A 20,955-nucleotide genomic window follows, 5' to 3' on the forward strand; every position below is an offset into this window, starting at 1 on the left:
CAAATGGCGATACACCTGCTGGGGGGGCGCCTTGTTTTGCCACCAAAGCAAGAATCCACAATGCTGGTTTTCCAAGGTGCTCCAGAACGAGGGGGTGTGTCGTTTTGTCAGCAACCAGCTTGCTGACTCTACATCAAAACCACGCCAGTTCCCAGAAGGAAAAGCACGACACACTCCGGAAACAATTGAGGGCTTTATTTTAAGTGCTAGCAGTCCATGAGTTTCAGGCAATTTTCAGTGCTGGCAGTCCATGTGAACAAGTGGCATACGCGTTTCAGCGGTAAGTCGCCTTCATCAGTGCCGGTTACACAGGGTCCATCAGGGGTCAGCAAACAGTACAGCTGCTCTTCAAACCGTTCCTGTTTAAATGATCTTTGTGCCCCTCCTCCAAATCATGTGCCCCTGCATCGCGCTGACACTCCCACAGGCAGTTGCATTCTGGTACCTGCAGTCCGGTTGAGCGGCTGAAGAGTTTCAGGAACGCTCCAAAACATCCAGTGATGCTCCCAATTTGATGAGCACGGGCCACACACCAGCTCAAGTGCCCGCGGGGGTGAGAAAGCAAAGTCCTCCTTGATTCCTTAATCAGGCATACCGTGATGCCTCCTCTCTCCCCAATGCAGTCCATACAACCAAATGGCGATACACCTGCTGGGGGGGCGCCTTGTTTTGCCACCAAAGCAAGAATCCACAATGCTGGTTTTCCAAGGTGCTCCAGAACGAGGGGGTGTGTCGTTTTGTCAGCAACCAGCTTGCTGACTCTACATCAAAACCACGCCAGTTCCCAGAAGGAAAAGCACGACACACTCCGGAAACAATTGAGGGCTTTATTTTAAGTGCTAGCAGTCCATGAGTTTCAGGCAATTTTCAGTGCTGGCAGTCCATGTGAACAAGTGGCATACGCGTTTCAGCGGTAAGTCGCCTTCATCAGTGCCGGTTACACAGGGTCCATCAGGGGTCAGCAAACAGTACAGCTGCTCTTCAAACCGTTCCTGTTTAAATGATCTTTGTGCCCCTCCTCCAAATCATGTGCCCCTGCATCGCGCTGACACTCCCACAGGCAGTTGCATTCTGGTACCTGCAGTCCGGTTGAGCGGCTGAAGAGTTTCAGGAACGCTCCAAAACATCCAGTGATGCTCCCAATTTGATGAGCATGGGCCACACACCAGCTCAAGTGCCCGCGGGGGTGAGAAAGCAAAGTCCTCCTTGATTCCTTAATCAGGCATACCGTGATGCCTCCTCTCTCCCCAATGCAGTCCATACAACCAAATGGCGATACACCTGCTGGGGGGGCGCCTTGTTTTGCCACCAAAGCAAGAATCCACAATGCTGGTTTTCCAAGGTGCTCCAGAACGAGGGGGTGTGTCGTTTTGTCAGCAACCAGCTTGCTGACTCTACATCAAAACCACGCCAGTTCCCAGAAGGAAAAGCACGACACACTCCGGAAACAATTGAGGGCTTTATTTTAAGTGCTAGCAGTCCATGAGTTTCAGGCAATTTTCAGTGCTGGCAGTCCATGTGAACAAGTGGCATACGCGTTTCAGCGGTAAGTCGCCTTCATCAGTGCCGGTTACACAGGGTCCATCAGGGGTCAGCAAACAGTACAGCTGCTCTTCAAACCGTTCCTGTTTAAATGATCTTTGTGCCCCTCCTCCAAATCATGTGCCCCTGCATCGCGCTGACACTCCCACAGGCAGTTGCATTCTGGTACCTGCAGTCCGGTTGAGCGGCTGAAGAGTTTCAGGAACGCTCCAAAACATCCAGTGATGTATATATATATATACATATATATAAATAAATTTGGTGCAACTACATTAATTCCTTTATATATATATATATATTGGGAATTAATGTAGTTGCAGTTTACATTTTATGTGATGTATGGAAGAGAAGTTAATAAAGTATTTTGGTTAGACTACGTCTCTCTAAATCTCCATTTTAGACAAGATGGGTGCCATCACTTTCACTCCCTCCTGTTTCCCCAACCCCTGCCTCTCACAACACATCTTATCTCCACAGACTCCACGAAGCACAGTCAAGCTGACATGAGGTAGTTTAATTCCACTGTTATGATTACATTGCTTTCGATGAACTTGTCCCTGGTCTTTCTGACTTGTAACATTTGTCAAGGTCTCTTCCATTGTAATCACAAGTCTATTCATTCACTGAAAGTGTTTATAGTATAATGTGACATATTTGTTTGAGCATCTCTTGATAACATTAGCATAAAGGGTATTGAATATGTTTTTTAGAAATGGGATGGTGCTTATTTATTAAGGTAATGGTGCGTAAGATTTGCTAAAGAAATTAGACTTTTGCTTGCACCATGATGAGTTTGCAGTTTATCTAATTTCCTGTGCAAGAATTGTGTATAAGAATCCCTTGATTTTGGGAGCATGCCTCAAACTTTTCTTGAGTTTTCCTATGCTGCTAGGGATGCTGTCTGGTTTTTCTATAATGTGTCTACACATTGAGACTTAGGATATTTCCAGATTTTTACATACTCTGTATAACTCTGCATCTGAGAGCATTCCTCTCATTGACTCTGTACCCCTTATTTGAATTTTTGTAATAAAACCATTTAACTTGCCATTAATTTGGAATGCAAATAATTCAGTGGAATGTTTTTGCTCTGATAATTGATATTTTCAGAGGTGCCTCGGTGAGGGCACACATTGACTCACAAAATTACGGTTTGTCACTGTTTTTTAACCGGTTGAGAACCGCATGAGCAAATTTTGTGGTGTCTAAATTTTGGGGTATGGTTTTGCTCCCACAGTAGTACAGAAAAAGTAATTATGTGCCATTTATGTTCCCACTCTTAAAAAAAACAATCCTGACCCGGGTATCTGACCTAAATGCTACACTCCAGGCAGAGTGGGTCACATTTAATATGTTACATGCTTGTCTTCAAACAACAGTATGAAGAGAGCTGTGGCAAAACACAAACTTCACCTCCAAAGTTGAGTGAAGGTCATTGTAATTTCCCCACTTCGTGCAGTGCTTTAAATGGAAACATGGAAGTGCAGCTACTCACTATTTAGAATACCTGACTCTACACTACTGTATTCAACCAGCATCATGGCCCAGAAAGAACTGGAAGATTGATCCGAGAGCACAGCATGTATGTAGTAACTAGAAATGGCCAGGAGGGTTTCTTCTGCTCTGTGTACCAGGGGAGGTAGGGCAACAAAGAGATCCTCCTGGGATCTCAGTGAGTAGGTGAGAAGCCATTGGCCGAGGCAGTCTCGTCTTTGGAGAAGGCTAGGATGTCGCAGCAAAGGGAAGTATGCTGCAGCTAATATGAAAGATCTGCTCTCTGGTTGCCAAAACCAGTAATACCCTCTCCCCACTCTATTAACTGAACAAAGATTTCAAGCAATGCCTCCCCAGCTGCTGACTCATGCAGAGGGGATACATCATAGAGTGTTGTGATAAGGGCTACACAAACTTCAGAGTTCAGATCCAGAAACTATCTAAAGGAAGATTCCACTGTAGCAGAAGTGGATCAAAGCTATGTGGCTACTCCTTATGCCAGATAACATAGAGTTTAAAACACTTTTTATAGGCTTCTGGAACACAAGATACAGTGATGTACGGAAAGGGTGTGTTCACTAGTCCTTTGACTTTCTATATAGGGTAGAAGGGTTCTGACTGGGGATGTGCAAAATTTACTTAATTTGCTTTAACGTCATGTGAAAGTGGATTATTAGTTGAGGTGGATGGGTTTATATTCTTGATAGATCCAGTAAATGTTTCAGTAATTTAAACCTGAGCTCACACCAGTAGCTAAGGAATAGAGCAGACAGGCTTAACTGAAGAAAATGTGTAAAATAATATAAGTACCAAAACAGTTCAAAAGTCAATAAAACAATACAATAAAACCCCGACTCCAATTTATAAAAAACAGAGAGAAGTAATTTATGTAAACAAAATAACAACTAAATGACAAAAATTACTATAAGGGTAAAAAGATATGAACTTTTAAAGTTTTAAATGAAAACAGTGCCAAAAAGCATTCAACCTCAATCCCAGTCATCTGGTTACTCGTGACTGGGACAAAGGTAAGGTTTAGGCTGACTGTGATGGAGGCAGGTTGGATAATGAAATGAAAATAGGATTTCTAAAGGGCACTAATACCTGCGGGTGTCTAGGCTAGGATACAAGGGTTGGGGTTGCTCCAGTCAGAAAGTTACCATCACACTTAGAAAATTTTCAAGAAGATAGAGTCCTCAGCAAGGGCAAGACTGCAGGCTGGATCCAAAGACAGGTTCATCGACGATCAATGACGGGTTGATGAAGGACAAGGTCTCAGTGAAGCTGTTGATGATGCAAGAAAAACTCCCAGCTTTAAAAGTAAGTAGTATGCATCCAGCATGTTGTTGATGTTGATTAGATGCTGCCCGGCGTTGGGCCCTTATGAAGATTTCTAGCTTTGGACTCTGACTCTTTTCTGGAACTCAGATTTCCTCAGCGGGGCAAGGCTCTAGACTATAGCAGAAGAGGATTCAATGTCATTTGATGCTGGTCAGCAATGAGCCAACAAAATCGGTTTTTGCTGCTGCAAGGAGAACGTAGCGAGAGCTGTGGTGAAGTCAGGCCATCTCTGGGGCGCAGCTTGGTCAGTAAGATTGGGGGGTGGGCTTTGGATTTTCCTACAATCAGGCTACCATGTAATATTTATACAACAAGCAGAGTGCATGAGAGGGGTCTAAGGGGCAGTGGAAATGTAGAGGAATGCAGATTGGTAGGAGTACTAAGAGACAAAACACAATATTTTGTACAATAACCAATATTTTTGAGGACTTTTTCAAAACGGAGAGTGAGGCGGAATCCAGTTAGTTTTAGGATGCTTTCATCTTGTAAAACGTTAGATCTGGCATCCTTAGCAAAGGTTTCCCTCTTATGTTTTGCTTTCACGCCTCCTGTTTGTGCTGACTTTATTGTTTCTGGCCTTAGGACACTGCGCATTTTAGCACTGCTAACCAGTGCTACTGTGTTTGTGCTCTCTCTTTAAAACATTTTAGATTGGCTTATACCCAACGGACACATTTAATTTACTTATAGGTTCCTGGCAAATTGGCACTAGCTGTGCCCAGGGCCGCCTGTAATTTAAATACTACCACTAGGTCCACAGCATTGATTGTGTCACCTATTCAAGTAGCACTTTAAACATGCCCAGACCTGCCATTGCAGTTTTTGTGTGTGTGTGTGCAGTTTGCCAGGACAAAACCTTCATTTTTAATACACATAAGTCATGCCTAGGGTAGGCACTAGCCAGCCCAGAGGGCAGGGTACAGTGTATATAAATATGTTGACATGTACTTTTAAGTTTTACATGTCCTGGTAGTGAAAACCTTTTAAATTTGCTTTTCACTACTGCAAGACCTACCTCCCCCATAGGATAACATTGGAGTTAGTCTAGTAAATTTTAGACGTGTAAATTCCAAATGGAAACAGGTACCCAGCAACCCTGGGCGGAGCTAGCGGAACGGGACTCCACGGAGGTCCACGGAGATGGGGACAAACTTCGTGGAATTCTGCTCTGCCGCCCGCCTCCACCCCCCTATTAAGAATTGATTAAAAATACATTTAAAGGTAAAAGAAAAAAGACTTACCTTGACTGTGGCATCCCCGGGCTGCCGTCCTCCTCTTCCTCGCGTCTCAGGGTGAGCTGCGCATGCGCGCGCTCCGGTGCATGCGCATTCCTTGCGAGAAATGCACATGCGCGGGCATGCGCACATCACCCTGAGACGCGAGGAAGAGGAGGACGGCAGCCCGGGGACTCCGCAGTCAAGATAAGTCTTGTTTTTTTTACCTTTTAAATGTATTTTTAATTAATTCTCAATAGGGGGATGTAGGCGGGGGCTGGTCAACTCCGCTCTGCTGCGTAGTGAGCGGAAATTTGCCTACTCGGCATTCTCTGTGGAACGCGGAGTAGACAAATCTCCGCACACTACACGGGCGGAGCAGAGTTCTCCGCCCACGCCTAGTACCCAGTTCATATTTGGTGTCCCTGAAATAGTAATGATAAATCCTTACTTATGTTGAAGTTTCATTTTAAATTACACTTTTTGTCTGCAGTCAGTATCTGTGTCACATGACTGGGTGCAGTTGACAGTTGAGCTTTGTGTATTCCCTCTGGACATCCACACATAATTGGGAGCTTAGGTGTGACTGGATGGGCGTTCACTGGCAGGATGGGAGGGAGGATCTGGATCCAGCCCCACTTACACTTAAATGGGCTGTGTCCTGCTGCCAAGCCTCAAGCGTCCTGTCAATAGTTTGGAACAGAATTTGAATGTTTTGGTGCAAATCTTGAGTGATTATATTGACCAGATCCCTTATTGCATAATTGTTAAATAAAATACAATGTTGTATGTTTTTCTTTAGAAAACAACATTTAATCTCACTCCCTTAAACCAAGGTTAAAAGTCATGCCTCACGAACAAGCCCTTGCTTGGCTTACTGTTCCTGGATCGTGACCACGCCCCTTCGGATCAGCTGTTCCTGCGAAAACCTTGTTCTAGGTGAAGACAGCATCTGAAGCTGGCAATTGCTGTTTCCCTATTCCTCCTACAGCCATAGGCTGTGCTTCTCCCCCCGCTTGTTCCTGGTGGAGCTGTGTTTTCTTCGCATATAGCCTGCTGCCCAAACGGCCTGGGATGGTTGTTTACTAGTCGACTCTGGATTGGCTTTAGGAGGCTTCCCCGCTGCCTGCTCTCCGCCGCGAGAGAACTCTGGATTCCCTCTGTATGCTCACAGCTGTTAAAATGTTCTTTATAATTTGCGAGTTGGTGCATGACCCCTTTCTTTTCTACATACTGGAGTCACTCGTAAGCAGGAGCTTATGTGACGAGATATAAACTTTCATCAGACAATTCCTTAATCAATTATTATTACGTTCCTTTTGTTATTATAATTTTGGACTTCCAGAGCCTTCCAACTATTTCCCAACCCGTGAGAATTATTATTATCACTGAATATAGCAGTTCAACCTGGAGTGATGATAACTCCTACCTTCAACACTACAAGGAAGGATGAGAGACGTGTGAATTGGGTAAGTGGATCGTCTCTCATACATGAATTGCACTAGACTTCAATATTAGTAGCCATAATAGGGGTATTAGAATGTACTAATAGGTTGTCTGGTTCTCTCCCATACAGTTACAAAATACTTATGCTTCTGTGGCTATGTGGAAGCGGTGTGGTCTTTCCCTGGATCTTTCCCCTCCCTCCCCTGTCTCTCAGGGGAGAGTGGTCTACATTGGAGTAGCGTTCTTTTTCTCATTGTGGCACTATCTTCTGGGAGCGAGGAGGACTCCTCTTCTTTCCTGTGGATTCTGGCAAACCCCAGGTTAGTGGGTATTCTGGGAGTGACACCTGCCTAAACATAAGGGGCTGTATATTCCCTGTAGCTATTCTGGAGGCAGGGCCAGGAAGGCAGGGCACCTGTGCACTTCAAATGCATGCCTATAGAAGCTTCTCCTCACTTCAAAGACATACCTAGACATAAACAATGGACCTCAGATACCAGCTCTTCAATACGCTTCAGCTGTGTGAGGCATCTTCGACATGGATCCACACAAAGCTCCACAAACCAGGATTTAAGGTCATTTTGTTGAGCAGGCCGAACTGGGCCGCTGTAGCCAGCTCGGGCTCCATGATGGTTGGCCCAAACTTGTGACTATGTTCTTGTCCGTCACAACCAGATATCCACAGTTGGTGCCTTGTGCTTTTTGGCACAATATTTTATTAAATTCTTTAGAATCGAGCGTCTTCGGGTCCACTGCTTTAATGTTTGTAGTTTTGTTTTTATTTTATTTGTTAAGGAAAGTTCAATTTTTCTAGCTTGATGTGGGATCCTTTTTGTGTTGTGTTTTCACTCTATTACTGTTTGAAGTGTTTAACAAATACTTTACACATTGCCTCAAAGTTAAATCTGACTGTTGCATGCCAGGCTACCAGAAGGTTGAGTACAGGTTAATTTAGGGTTTTCTTGTGCCTCACCCTAACATGGATTGTGGTTGTTGCGGACCCGGTTTCACACTCCAGTCAATCAACAACCCAATTTCTTACATAAAACCAATAATTTGTGAGTATTACAACCTCAAATTACAGTGTGGAAAGAAAACACATGTAAGATGAAATGAGCCACCCAATTCTGTATTTTCTCCTGGTGCAAGATTTCTCTGTGGTCCCCGTTCCCTGGGGAACACAACGTGAGCATGCCATTCTAATCTAGCCTCCTTCCTTCCTTCCTTTCTCCCTCCCTCCCTCCCTCCCTGCCTGGCTGCCTTTCTTTCTTTCCATATAACATGGGGGAGGGAGGCAGATCTTACTGAGATTGTGAACCAGTAGCATCATAACACATTTGATGCTGATGATGATTTTTAGGTTTCTTTTATGTTGATTTTCAGACTCATACTAATAACAAGCATTGTAATGCAATAGGTCTCCATTACTTAAAGTTTGAGCTATTGGCGTTGCAAATGACAATGTTTGTTAGGTTTATTTTTGTTAAAAATATCTCAGCAGTAGCATAAACAATGAAATAAAATCCACGAAGCATGAAAAGGGTGCGGAGATGTAAAGGGACCTCTATTAGTCACATAAGTTAATGCACCCGTACTTGTGCTACTGCTGGGATATTTAAAAAAATAAGAATCTAACAAGCATTATTATTTGTAATGCCAATAGCTCAGACTTTCAGTAATGCGAGACGTTATTGCGTTGCAAATACTCTTTTATAATTTCTGATGAGTTCTGAGGTGTACTGGCTAGGACCAGTTCCTTTATGCTACTTAACACATGTGTAGCCTTTCAGCCTTAGTTAACCTGGTATGACATGACATAGGTCACAAGACCGGTTCTCTGGGGGTGTCAAATATGATTAAACAGAATACAATCTACAAGTTTACTGTCATGCACAAGTACATCGGTGTTATGTGTCATGTGAACAAAGGAATATGGTGATTGAGCCAGACCATCTTCCCCTTATCAATACATACGTTTGTGTGCCACTGATAAGCTCGTTTCTGCAGCTGTCACTGTCCTGGATTGCAGAGTGTCCGCAAATCAGAATGCAGCAGCTGGCGTTAGCTGCACAGTTGGGGGCATATCAACAACAACCGGCGATAATTATCGCTAAGCGCTATTAGCAACGCTTATCTCAATAGCGATAAAAATCCTCATGCTAAGTGGCTAACGTGAGATTATCGCTGGAAACCCAGCGATAATCTCACGTTAGCTTGTTGATAGGGACAGACAAACTTAGCCATGATATCCTCCTTCCATAGGATATCATGGCTAAGTCAGAAAAATACCAGACGTAAAAAAGCAGCGTTAACCACGGTTAGCGCTGCTTTTTTTGTCTCTAACAGGGTTAGCGATATTCTTGATAATAGGAGAAATGCCGCTTAGCGACATTTCTCCTATTATTTTACTCTGGAACGCCCCCTTTGCATCTCATTAGAGATGCAAGGGGAAGCGTAGAGTAAATGGGTGCTAACATGCAAATTAGCAGCGATAAAGCCCTTGTTGATATGCCCCTTGATATTTGAGAGATGCATGGAATTTGGCGAAACTCCCAAATGTGAAATCAAATGTTTACTATCTCTTTTGGCTACAAAGTTATGAGACGTTTAAGATACAATGTATCCAGCCCAATGCTCTCAAGATTGTAATCTGGATCTGCCAGGGCTTTAAGTGGGAAAAAATTGGGGTGTGGTCGATGTAATTAAGGGCGTGGCTTAAAACGCGTAAGCTAAAAATCTGTGTTTAGCACAGTGTGCCGCTCGACTTGAATTTTGCTGTTCCTGTCATTGCTTCCAGATTTATGATACAACAAGTCACATCATACCTACAATTCAGGACTATTGGCTTTGTCAATGGTTGCTAGTTGCATAAGATAGATAAGTAGCAACTATGCCTTGTATATAATATTGAAAATACTTCCACTTAAAGCCTTGGTGACACCAAGACAATGTTGCTGCTCCTGAGATTCAAAAAGAGAAGGGAAATCCAGAGAGAAAATGACTCTCCTTAAAGGATTGCCCTTCCTCTACAATGCTCACCACACGCACATCGATGTGCCTGCTGTCACTGCAGTCCGGAAAAAAAAACGGACCGCCTGTGCCAGGGCACAAAACAGAGCCCGATAGAGACCCGTTTCGAGGCCCCCTTAAAAAAAACTGCCGGTGCTCAGACCCGCTGAGACCCGGCCCACTTAAAGCCCTGGCATCTGCACTTAAGATACAGAGACCGGCCTTCCAAGGTCATATTCATGAAGGGTTTCTGTACAATAAAAGGAGCTGAGAAGGAGAGCGTTTCATGTCATAGCTTATGCGCAGACAAAGGCATGATTTCTGCTCACACGTCCCATGTGTTTAATGAAGGCCCTTCTGGAGCTTCTAGTTTCATATTCTCTAATTTTAGGAGGCTCTTGCTATAGAGAACGGGGCAAGGCGCGTGAAGAGCACCGACAGATTTGTTTGTTTTCCTATCAATGACATGCTGGCCTGGCTTCTTTAAAATGCCACACTGGACACACTGCTACCCTGTTGAAGCCTGGTAGGAAAATTAACTAATTTAAAAACTGAAGCACTGGGGTGGGGCGAGGCACACATTTTGTAAATAAAGGCATGCGGCTGCCAATGGTTGCTACTCCGACGAAAAGAAAGGCGCGTGGCTGCTATTGTTAAAGCCTGTGTGCTGACAAAAACCAAATGCTTTATAGATTAAAAGGTGCATGTATCCCACAAGGCCGCCATTGTTAATAAAAATATACAAATGGGCGCTGTGCTGAAACCTAAAGCACAGTGCCCGGAAGTGGGATGGTGATGAGGAGCAGACAGTCAGCAGACAGTAAAAAAGGCGGGCGCCGTTGCAGGAAAGCATGTTGTGCATGAAATAGGAGAAAATCATTTAAGAAAATAGTCCTCACAGACTGTAAATAAAACATACAGAGTAACAACATGTATATGAGGGCCAGTCATCATGGGAGGTTACAAAAGGAGGAAATGCAGTCCTAAGGAGGGACTACTATTCACAAATCAAGTAATCACTAAGAAAGGACAGTAACAAGAGTAGGCCTGGGCCAAAATTCCGTTCCGTTCGCCGAAATTGCGATAATTTGGCATTTTCGCAATCCGCGGTAAGCGCGAACATGTCAAAATTTTTGCATTCCACAGTTTAGCGATAATTTGTTTCTTGCTCGCGCTGTAAAAAAATACATTCTCGCGTGCGTGCGATCGCCTTACCTGAATCCCCGCGTTCGCTGACAAGTTTTCCCAACCTGGTCGCGTTCTCCACGAGATATTGGATTGTTGGTAGTCATTTTGCGCTGTCTCGCAACAGTTTGCGCTCGCATTGTCGCGCGATCACGTCATTTGTCGCGCGATCATGTCATTCTTCTCGCGATCATGCACCGCGCGAGTATGAGAAGATTGAGATCTCGAACACATCATTCTACACCGCGAGCGAGAGCGTGAGGACGAGGGCACGTCTAATCGAACGCGAAAAGGAAAAAGAGACCACGAACACGTCATATCCAACGCGACAGGGAGCGAGAGAACGCGATCATGTCATTTTCGACACGCCATCGACATCCGGCGGAAGTAATGTGAAGCTCAAGAACTCGAACATGTAAAATTTTCAATTTGGAGAAGAATATCAGCTCTAGCAGCATGAAACCTTCTGCAAATGATGATTTTGGATGAAAACAACTCCTCAGATTGACATTTGGCTGTCCTTTTTTGTGCAAGGAGTCCTTTTTTAAAAGGGTGGGGAGAGGGAGGAAGTGACACAGAATCTCCAACTTCCTGTTTCTGTCCAGCAGGCTCCTCCCAGTGCTTTGTCCATCTCCTGCTCATTCTGCCTTTGGATTTTGAGCTGGAAAAATCACTCTTTTTGTCTGCTGCATCATTGCAATTGGATTTGAGGATTTTTTGAATAGGATATTTTATAAGAAAGTGGTTGTTGTGTCTGTTTGATTGTGGGCATTGCAGTTGTTGTAACTACAATTTATTTTTGGTAGCTATCATCATTCCTTTTTTTTTTTAAATGTTGTGGGTAATAGTAGTCAATAGTAGGCCTGAGCTATTCATGGCCTCATGGGTGTGTGCATGATGAAGCAACTGTTCCTTTGGTGTTTTTTTAATGCATTTCATTTTCAAGCATCATTTAGGGCCTGGATGGCATTGGATTTAGTTGGGAAATGTGTTTTTTTGGGGTGGGCTTTCTGTTGTTGGGCCTGGCCATGTGGCTGGTGGCCATTTTGAAGCCTAGGACTGCAAGCTTGCCTGGCCTTGTCCGCCAACAGGCCTGCTTTCATCCAGTTGGATCAGAGCAGGTAGCCACAGCTTTATTAATCAAGTGTTTTCTGTGTGGTCTGTTGAATTTAGACATCATTTAGGGCATGGATGGCATTGGACTGAGTTGGGGAAGCGTGTTTTTTTGGGGTGGGCTTTCTGATGTTGTTGGGCCTGGCCATGTGGCTGGCGGCCATTTTGAAGCCTAGGCCTGCAAGCTTTCCTGGCCTTGTCTGCCAACAGGCCTGCTTCCATCCAGTAGGATCAGAGCAGGTAGCCACAGCTTTATTAATCAAGAGTTTTCTGTGTGGTCTGTTGAATTTAGACATCATTTAGGGCGTGGATGGCATTAGATTGAGTTGGGGAAGTGTGTTTTTTTGGGGTGGGCTTTCTGATGTTGTTGGGCCTGGCCATGTGGCTGGTGGCCATTTTGAAGCCTAGGCCTGCAAGCTTGTCTGGCCTTGTCTGCCAACAGGCCTGCTTTCATCCAGTAGGATCAGAGCAGGTAGCCACAGCTTTATCAATCAAGTGTTTTCTGTGTGGTCTGTTGAATTTAGACATCATTTAGGGCATGGATGGCATTGGATTGGGTTGGGGAAGTGTTTTTTTGGGGGTGGGCTTTCTGATGTTGGGCCTGGCCATGTGGCTGGTGGCCATTTTGAAGCCTAGGCCTGCAAGCTTGCCTGGCCTTGTCTGCCAACAGGCCTGCTTTCATCCAGTAGGATCAGAGCAGGTAGCCACAGCTTTATTAATCAAGTGTTTTCTGTGTGGTCTGTTGAATTTAGACATCATTTAGGGTATGGATGGCATTGGATTGAGTTGGGGAAGTGGTTTTTTTGGGGTGGGCTTTCTGATGTTGGTTGTCTTAAAGACATGCTTTTGTTGTGTGTGTCTGGTGTGTGTTGGTGTGCAATGCATGCACCCTGCAGCAAGAGACCTTTTTGGGGCCTGTGAATGTTCGTATTTGCATTTTGTTGCATTAAAAAGGACGAGCAGTGTGCTTTAGCATGCATCCTTTACCTGGCTTTTATAGGCCTTTTGGCAGCTCCTGGTGTTTCCCAGGCCCCCTGCTTGTTTGTGATTTGTGAGTGTCCATGTGGCTGGTGGCCTTTTTTGTGTTGGGAGTTATTACTCTCCTGCTTTTGCCATATAGGCCTGCATGGTTTTTCTATTGGCTTACTGCTTCCATCCATCCACCCCCTTTGCCAACAGCAGCTCCATGGATGCTGAGATGCCCAAATAATGTAATGGCAATTAGGGTCCACCCCACTTCCATTACATTTTTATTTTGGTGGTTCTTATTAACTTACCTATCCCTCCTGAGAGTGTAGTGTGTGACTGTACACAGTAGTATAACATAGCCCTTGTCGGAAAAAAGTCCTAAATGGCTAGACTATCTTTTGTTTGCACTAGTACAGTACTAAGCAACTGAACCACAACAACAAATGCAGCATTTCACTGATGTTCTTCTCCTGGCTTATTTGATTGATTGATTGATTGATTGATTGATTGATGTACTTATAGAGCGCAGCTATCACCCTACGGGCATCTTGGCGCTTGCATTGGGAACCCGTCCTGGTTTTTCCCTGTAAGATAACCCGTACTGGGCATCCCCAAGGTGAAAGCCAGGCATCCCGCCGCGGGGGGCCATTGTGGAGATTAAGCAGGCTTGTTGCCCAGAGCTGCATAGTGTGAACTCGTGCTTAGAGTGGGCACCGAAGCGAGAATTATCGAGTCCGTGGACGATTGGGCTCTGGACCCTGCCGCGTCGGGAATCGAACCCAGGTCCCGGGTCTGATCTCTGCTTCAGGGTATGCCTCCTCTAACCAGTGAGCTACACTTCTCCTGCACCAAAAAGCCAGAGGAGGAGGTGTCATCAGCCTCACCCGGCTACCCGTTGTACTGCCAGCCAGACAGAAGTCCTGCTGTGCATCACGTCCACGTGTGACCAGAACTTGTTGTGCATCTGCATCCTGCCTGACATCTGAAGAAGATGGCCCCAAAGAAAGGTACCAGGTCCAGTACCAAGAAAGTTGCCGGTGAGAAGAAGGAACAGAAAAAGGAAGTGCCATTAACCACGAGTGGTGGTGTGCCGGCCAATGTTTTTTTTGGCACCAAAAAAGTTAAGCCTGCAGCAACGTTGTCCGGGAACCAAGCTGGGAGCAGCACCTCAGCACCAGCGGTCCAACACCACCAACCTAGGTCCAAGGGCTTTAGTGTCTCAGAGGCAGCCAGTCTACTAACGAGCAGCGATGTTGAAATGTCATTATCGCAAAGTAGTACACAATCAACGCAGGCGCAAACTCAGCAGATAAGTGTGCAGCCGCCACAAAAACAGCAGCAGCCGCAACAAGAACAGCAGCAGCCGCAACAAGAACAGCAGCGGCCGATACAAGAACAGCAGCAGCCGCAACAGCCCACCATAGTAGTTGTTGCGCCTGACGTAGAGGCATTTCAGGAAATCGTGCTTCCTGCAGACAAAGTGGAGCAAAGTCAAACCACTGTTTCAGAAGATCTATTGTCTTCTAGACCACCAGCAAGGAAAAGGAGGCTTAGTCCATCATCTTCTTCTTCAAGCCCCACTTCTGATGATCGTGATGCCACTTGGAACCCACCAGCTCAATCTGAGAGTGATATACGCCACAAGACAATGCTTCTGAAAAGGAAGGTCCCAGAAAAACTTAGGGGCAGATTTACAAGCCCCTTGCGAGACATTTACGCCGCCGTTGCGTCACTTCTGTGACGCAGCAGCGGCGTAAACCATGCACCATGTGGCGCATTATTTACAATGTGACGCATCTAGGGAGATGCGTCACGTTGTAAAGCCCTGCGCTACATTAAACCTGCGTCAGGTTTAATGTATGCAGGGTGGGCGTTCCGTCGGAAAAAGCATCGGAAAAGTGACGCAGTGAAATCTACAAGATTTCACTGAGTCACTTTTCCAACGCTGCTGCGTCAAAACCCTGCGCCTGCTTGAAGCAGGCGTAAGGCATGACACAGCATGTTCCGTATGGGCAGCCCCTGAGCATTGCTGGAGTTGCGTCGTGCTTGCGACACGACTCCAGCAATGCGCCGCCCTTATGCAATCAGATGCGTCATGCATCTGTTTATCCTTGCACCATGATGCGCTGCATTGTAAATGCAGCGCATCTGTGGTGGCGCAAGGGTAAACTTGCGTGACACATCTTTCCTGGCGCATCCCTGCTGATTTGCAGGGATACACCAGGAAACATAAATCTGCCCCTTAGAGTTATGGAGGAGATGTAGAAGAGGGGGGTGATGTTGATGAAGACAAGCCAGTCATCACGCACATTACTCCCGCCCCAAAGGGATTGGAGACCAACATTCTCACCCTATCCAGAAAGGCTGCTACTGAGCGGGATGTACCCCATGTACAAACATGCATTTTAAACGCATTTGTTAAAAATTGTGCATGACATTGTACCTTTAAGAAAGCTTGCCCTTGTATTTCGTACTGGCTATAAGCTTCATTCTTCAGCCTGATGTATGTTTCTTGTGTTTGACTGTCTGTACTTTTTGTTCAGTTTGTAAGGACACAGGACTGTGTCCCACTCTACATTCTATTTGTATGTCAGAAATAAATTCTATTGATCATTAAAACTTCAATGTCCGGCTGGGCATTGTACAAGTGATATAGAGCCGATTCTGGTCTATATTTATCGCATGTTGCATTGTTTTTGAAGGACCTCTTGTTTTTCAAAATAGTAAGCACCCTGGGTCCTTCCTACCTTACGGGTTTCCCCTTGTCAAGCTTTAATACTGAGCGGGATGTAGCATGGATATCACCAACACAGGTTACACCACCACTATCTCCAGCTGCCATATTTTCCAAGGCCCGGCAGGGACCTACATCCAGCTCAACCATCTCAGTAGGTAGTGGTAGTAAAAGTCACAGTCTAGGTGCACAGGGTCACATTTCAAGCACACCCTCCAGTTCATCTGGTATTGAAAGTGGCACATCCAGCAGTGCCAGAAAGTTCTCCTCCCCAGTTTGGGACGTTTTTTTCTGTTAGCACCAAGTAGGAGAACGTTGCAATATGCTCAATTTGTCGGCAAGGTGTTCGGCGTGGTAAGCTTGGTACAAACTATGGTACCGGAGGACAAGCAAGTCATCTCAGAATACACCACACTATCGTGTGGGAGAATCACCTACTTCAGTTAAAAGAAAGTAGAAAAACTCAACCCATTGAAGTTGGTCAGGAAGAATCAGGGAGCGATATTATTGCGGTGGAAGGTGAAGAAGAGGGAGGCATTTCTAGCCCTGCCCCAGTAGTGCAGTGACACCGCCCACATCCTCCTCAGTAACATCAGAGGTGCACCGCAGTAAGAGCCATACTCTGAGTCAGGTGAGACACCAAGGCGACCGAGTACCGCAATGAGACAATCTGTGTCGTTGAGCCTTAGTGGGTTAGCACCACAAAGGAAAGTAATTCAGCCTACCATTGAGAGCATGTTTAGGTTGGAGGGGCAGTTCCAACGCAACCACCCAACGACACGGTTGTACAATGCGAAGCTGGCTAAAATGTTAGCCCTGGACCTTCTTCCATTTTCATTTGTGGAAGGGGTAGGTTTCCTTGAATTGGTGTCTGCCATCTGCCCTAAATGGAAGGTTCACAGACGGTCCTATTTCGCAAGAATTGCTGTTCTGGCACTACATCATGATGTGCTGGAATTGGTTGGACAAGCTTTGCAGCAGAGTGCTGTTCATAATATCCACCTGACAACAGACATGTGGACCAGTTGCCAAGCCACAGATTACATGTGCATCACTGCACACTGGGTTTCTTTTGTGGGGGTTAGAGATAAGCTATCTGCACGAGGTGCTGTTGACACAGCTGCGATTTGTAAAGGTACTCGGAAACATGCAACTGTAGCCATGTTCGCCATAGAGAAATCTCATACAGCTGTAAACATTTTGCAAGAGTGTCACAGCAAGGTTTTTGAATGGCTGCGCCCAAGAGGGCTTAGTATTGGGTTTTTTGCCACAGACAATGGCAGTAATGTACTTAAGGCCATGGATCTTGGTTCCTATTTCATGGTTCCGTGTTTGGCGCACTGCATAAACATTATAGTTCAAGACTTTCTGAAAAAAGGACCCATAGTCAGCAACTTACAGGCCATCTGCCAAAGAATATGCACTCATTTCAGCCATTCGTTTAAAGCTCTGAAGCAGCTGAGGATCATCCAACGTGAAAATAGGATGCCAGTCAAGGCACTCATCCAGGAGGTGGCAACACGTTGGAACTCAATGTATTACATGCTTGATCGTCTGTATGAGCAGTACAGGTCACTCCATGAATATGTCTGGAAAAGAGGGGATGCTACTGTTAAAGGCATTAACCTTGAGATGGAGCAATGGAGCCCAATTAAATGCCTGACTGAGATGCTTCGTCCTTTTGAGGTCTTCACACGTGAAGTCAGCAAGGAGGACTGTACAATGGGCCAAGCTATCCCATTATTGCAAATGCTAGAGCATCAGCTGAAGAAGGTTTCTGAATCATACAAAGTGTGTAGAGGACAAAAGGGAAGTCTATGACTTGGTGGAGAGCTTAGCCCGTCGCTTAGCTGAAAATACAAGGATAGAAAATAAAATTTTGTCACAAGAACATTACATTTGTGCCACAATTCTGGATCCACGTGCAAAATTTGGACTGAAGACATTCTTTGCTTTTTCAGAGATTGATGTTGCCCGCTACAAAACTTGTATAGCTGAGGCAGCCAGAAAGTTGGAAAACGAACGGCTGCTAATTAAAAGCCCGCAAGATCAACCCACAAGAAGTACTGCAGCAGGGCATGCAGGATCAAGTGCAACTTCGTCGGCTGAGGGCAGTGTGTTTAGATCACAACACTCACCATCACTACCGACAACAGCAACAATAACTGGATCATTAGGCCCAGTAGAATCGTTAGACGATTGGTATGTGCAGTTAGGCATTAATAAGCACAGTGCTGATGTACAGAGAAAACAGCCAGAAAAATTACCAGCAGCACTCCTGAACATTGAGCGGATGGTCCAGGCCTATCTGGACGACCCAACAGAGGTGTATATTGATCAAAACCCATTGCAGTATTGGTATAGTAAAAGGTCTGAATGGCCACTGCTCAGCAGGCTGGCAATACGCTATCTGGCTTGCCCTGTCGCAAGTGTCTCTTCCAAACGTGTTTTCAGTGATGCTGGTTCCATTGTAACATTGAGAAGGACCAGTCCCTCGCCCAAAAACGTGGAGCGGTTAACAATGATCAAAATGAATCAGCACTTCATACCACCGAATTACACAATACATGAATCAATGGAGGAAGATGAGGACAGCGGCTCAGGTGACGGAAGTAGTGTGCCACATGATTACGTACTACTGGCTGACCCCCCAGAGTTTGAGGACGAGCTATACTTCCCTGACAATTAGGCTTGCACTTACTGTCTTCTTCCCTTTCCCCCCCCCTTTATTTGTGTGTCTGTCGTTCCGGTTACAAACTTGTGAATCACAACAAATCCATTAACACCGTCTTCTACTCTTATTATTTAATATACAGGTTTCAGGTGTCTGCAATTTGACAGTACAGTCCTCCGAATCCAGCTCCTCCGCTCCATCATGCTGAATCTCCCACCCAAATCCATTGCCCTCATGAATGATGATTGGATGATCGTAAATAGAAGAAAAAATTAAAACTATCCTAGTCCCGCCAAAAGAAGTGGAGCATGAAACAGATGACTACTAGCTATCCTCCTTACAGATCCGAGAGAGACTGCCCATTAACTGAAAATAAGATGGAACAGGTAATGATTGATGCCATGCATTGGACGCAGAGTCGCAGACTGAGTGATTTTGTTGTGTTTGTTGTGCATGAAGTTATTTAATTGTGCACTAATCATCTTTCTACAGTACACACTAAACTTAACTCAAGGTGAATTTTCCCCTTCTTGCAAATAAGAAATTTGTACTTCTCCTGCAGCTTGGTGATACGTTGCTTTTAATTCAATACAGGATGGGGACTCACACTGCGCAATGAGTATGATTGACACAACAGCACCGTCCATGATGATGATGGCAAAATAGACGGCCCGGGAACTTAAGATGAGCAGGAACAGGTAATGACAATTAATGGCATGCATTGGACACCTGACTCTGAGCGATTGGTGTTTGTGTTTTCGTTGTTTGTTTGTTGTGCACAAAGTGATGTCAAAGTGTACTAGTAATCTATCTTTCTGTACACACTACAGACTGACTCAAGTCAATAATATTTCTACTCTTGTTGTGTAATAACAATTTTACTTCTACTGCAGGCCGATCTTCACAGTCAGTCAGTACAAGTATCGGAGATGATGATTGATGGAATAATAAAAAGTCAAGAGGACGTTTCATGAGTGGCATAAAACTTAAAAGCCTAAAGGTAAACACATCAACAACAACCACAGCAGACCCAAATGTTTGTGCAGAAGTGGAGTCGAGTGTAGCGGTGGGATGACTGCGGTGCATTGATTTACTAACTTAAACTGTAAAATGCTATGTTTGGAATAGATAATGTGCTTTGCCTTTGTCCAACTCTTTAAAAAAAAAAAAAAAAAAGTACTCTAAAGTCTAAACGTAGGATGTGCTACTGCTAAGCAACGTGCCGTCAGGCCTGTCACTGTGGGCCTGCTCTCTCCTGTTATTGTTGAAGGTCAATGCTGGAAACAGACTAGATTAGAGATGATGCATACATGCCACCTCGGAAGTGTTCTTGTTGCACTACACCATAACTTGTGCATTTGTTTCAACTTTGTTTCTCAATATCCCCTTTGTTTTTCCATCTACAATTACAGGCCGGGCCTTGCCCTATACTTGGGAAAACATTACAATGCACACTTACCTTACCAATAAATCAAAAAAAATGTCCAGCCGGGCAGTGGCGAGTGGCGAGCGACACACCCAAGATTGATGGACGAGAGGACCAAGAGGAATGCCGAGATGCAAAACCAGTCCACATTTTTACCAGGATAACACAGTAACAGTATCAACTTTTATTTTCTTTTAAATAATTTGAATCATTTTTTTGTCTACAATCTTTACAACAGCGTGTTCTTGTTGTTGTTATTATCATCATTAGGTTTGCTCTCTGTTTACGATTCTTCCCTACCAATATTTAAAATTTCTATTTGCTATCTGTAAAAGTAAGAAGGCCGGAACAACAGAACAAGAAGTGTACGTAATCCGGGTATCTCATCATCATGCATGCATTTCCTTTTTCTCCCTTAACATATGGATATGGTAGTCTTCAAAGATTGTCGTTTGTTTGTCCATGCATACTATTTTTCAATGTCAAGCCTTTCCCAAAACCCCCTTCCCATCCATTCAACAAACCCTAACCCTCTTCCCCCGGGCTGTGTGACTTATTGTCGAGGTGTGACTTAAATTAAATGTACACCAATACTTAATCACATGCTTGCTGGGGCGGATGTAAATGTAAATGTGTAAATGTATGTGTCTTGTAAAGCGCACTGCTGCCCTGAGGCGTCCTGGCGCTGTAGAGCGCTGGGGAACCCGTCCTGGCTATCTCTGTGAGATGGTCCCTCCAGGGAATCTCCAAGGTGAAACCAGGAATCCCCAGCGAATGTGGGGGGCCGTTGTGGAGATGAGGCAAGCTA

This window comes from Triturus cristatus, chromosome 9, assembly GCF_964204655.1.
Source record: "Triturus cristatus chromosome 9, aTriCri1.1, whole genome shotgun sequence".
NCBI lineage: Eukaryota > Metazoa > Chordata > Amphibia > Caudata > Salamandridae > Triturus > Triturus cristatus.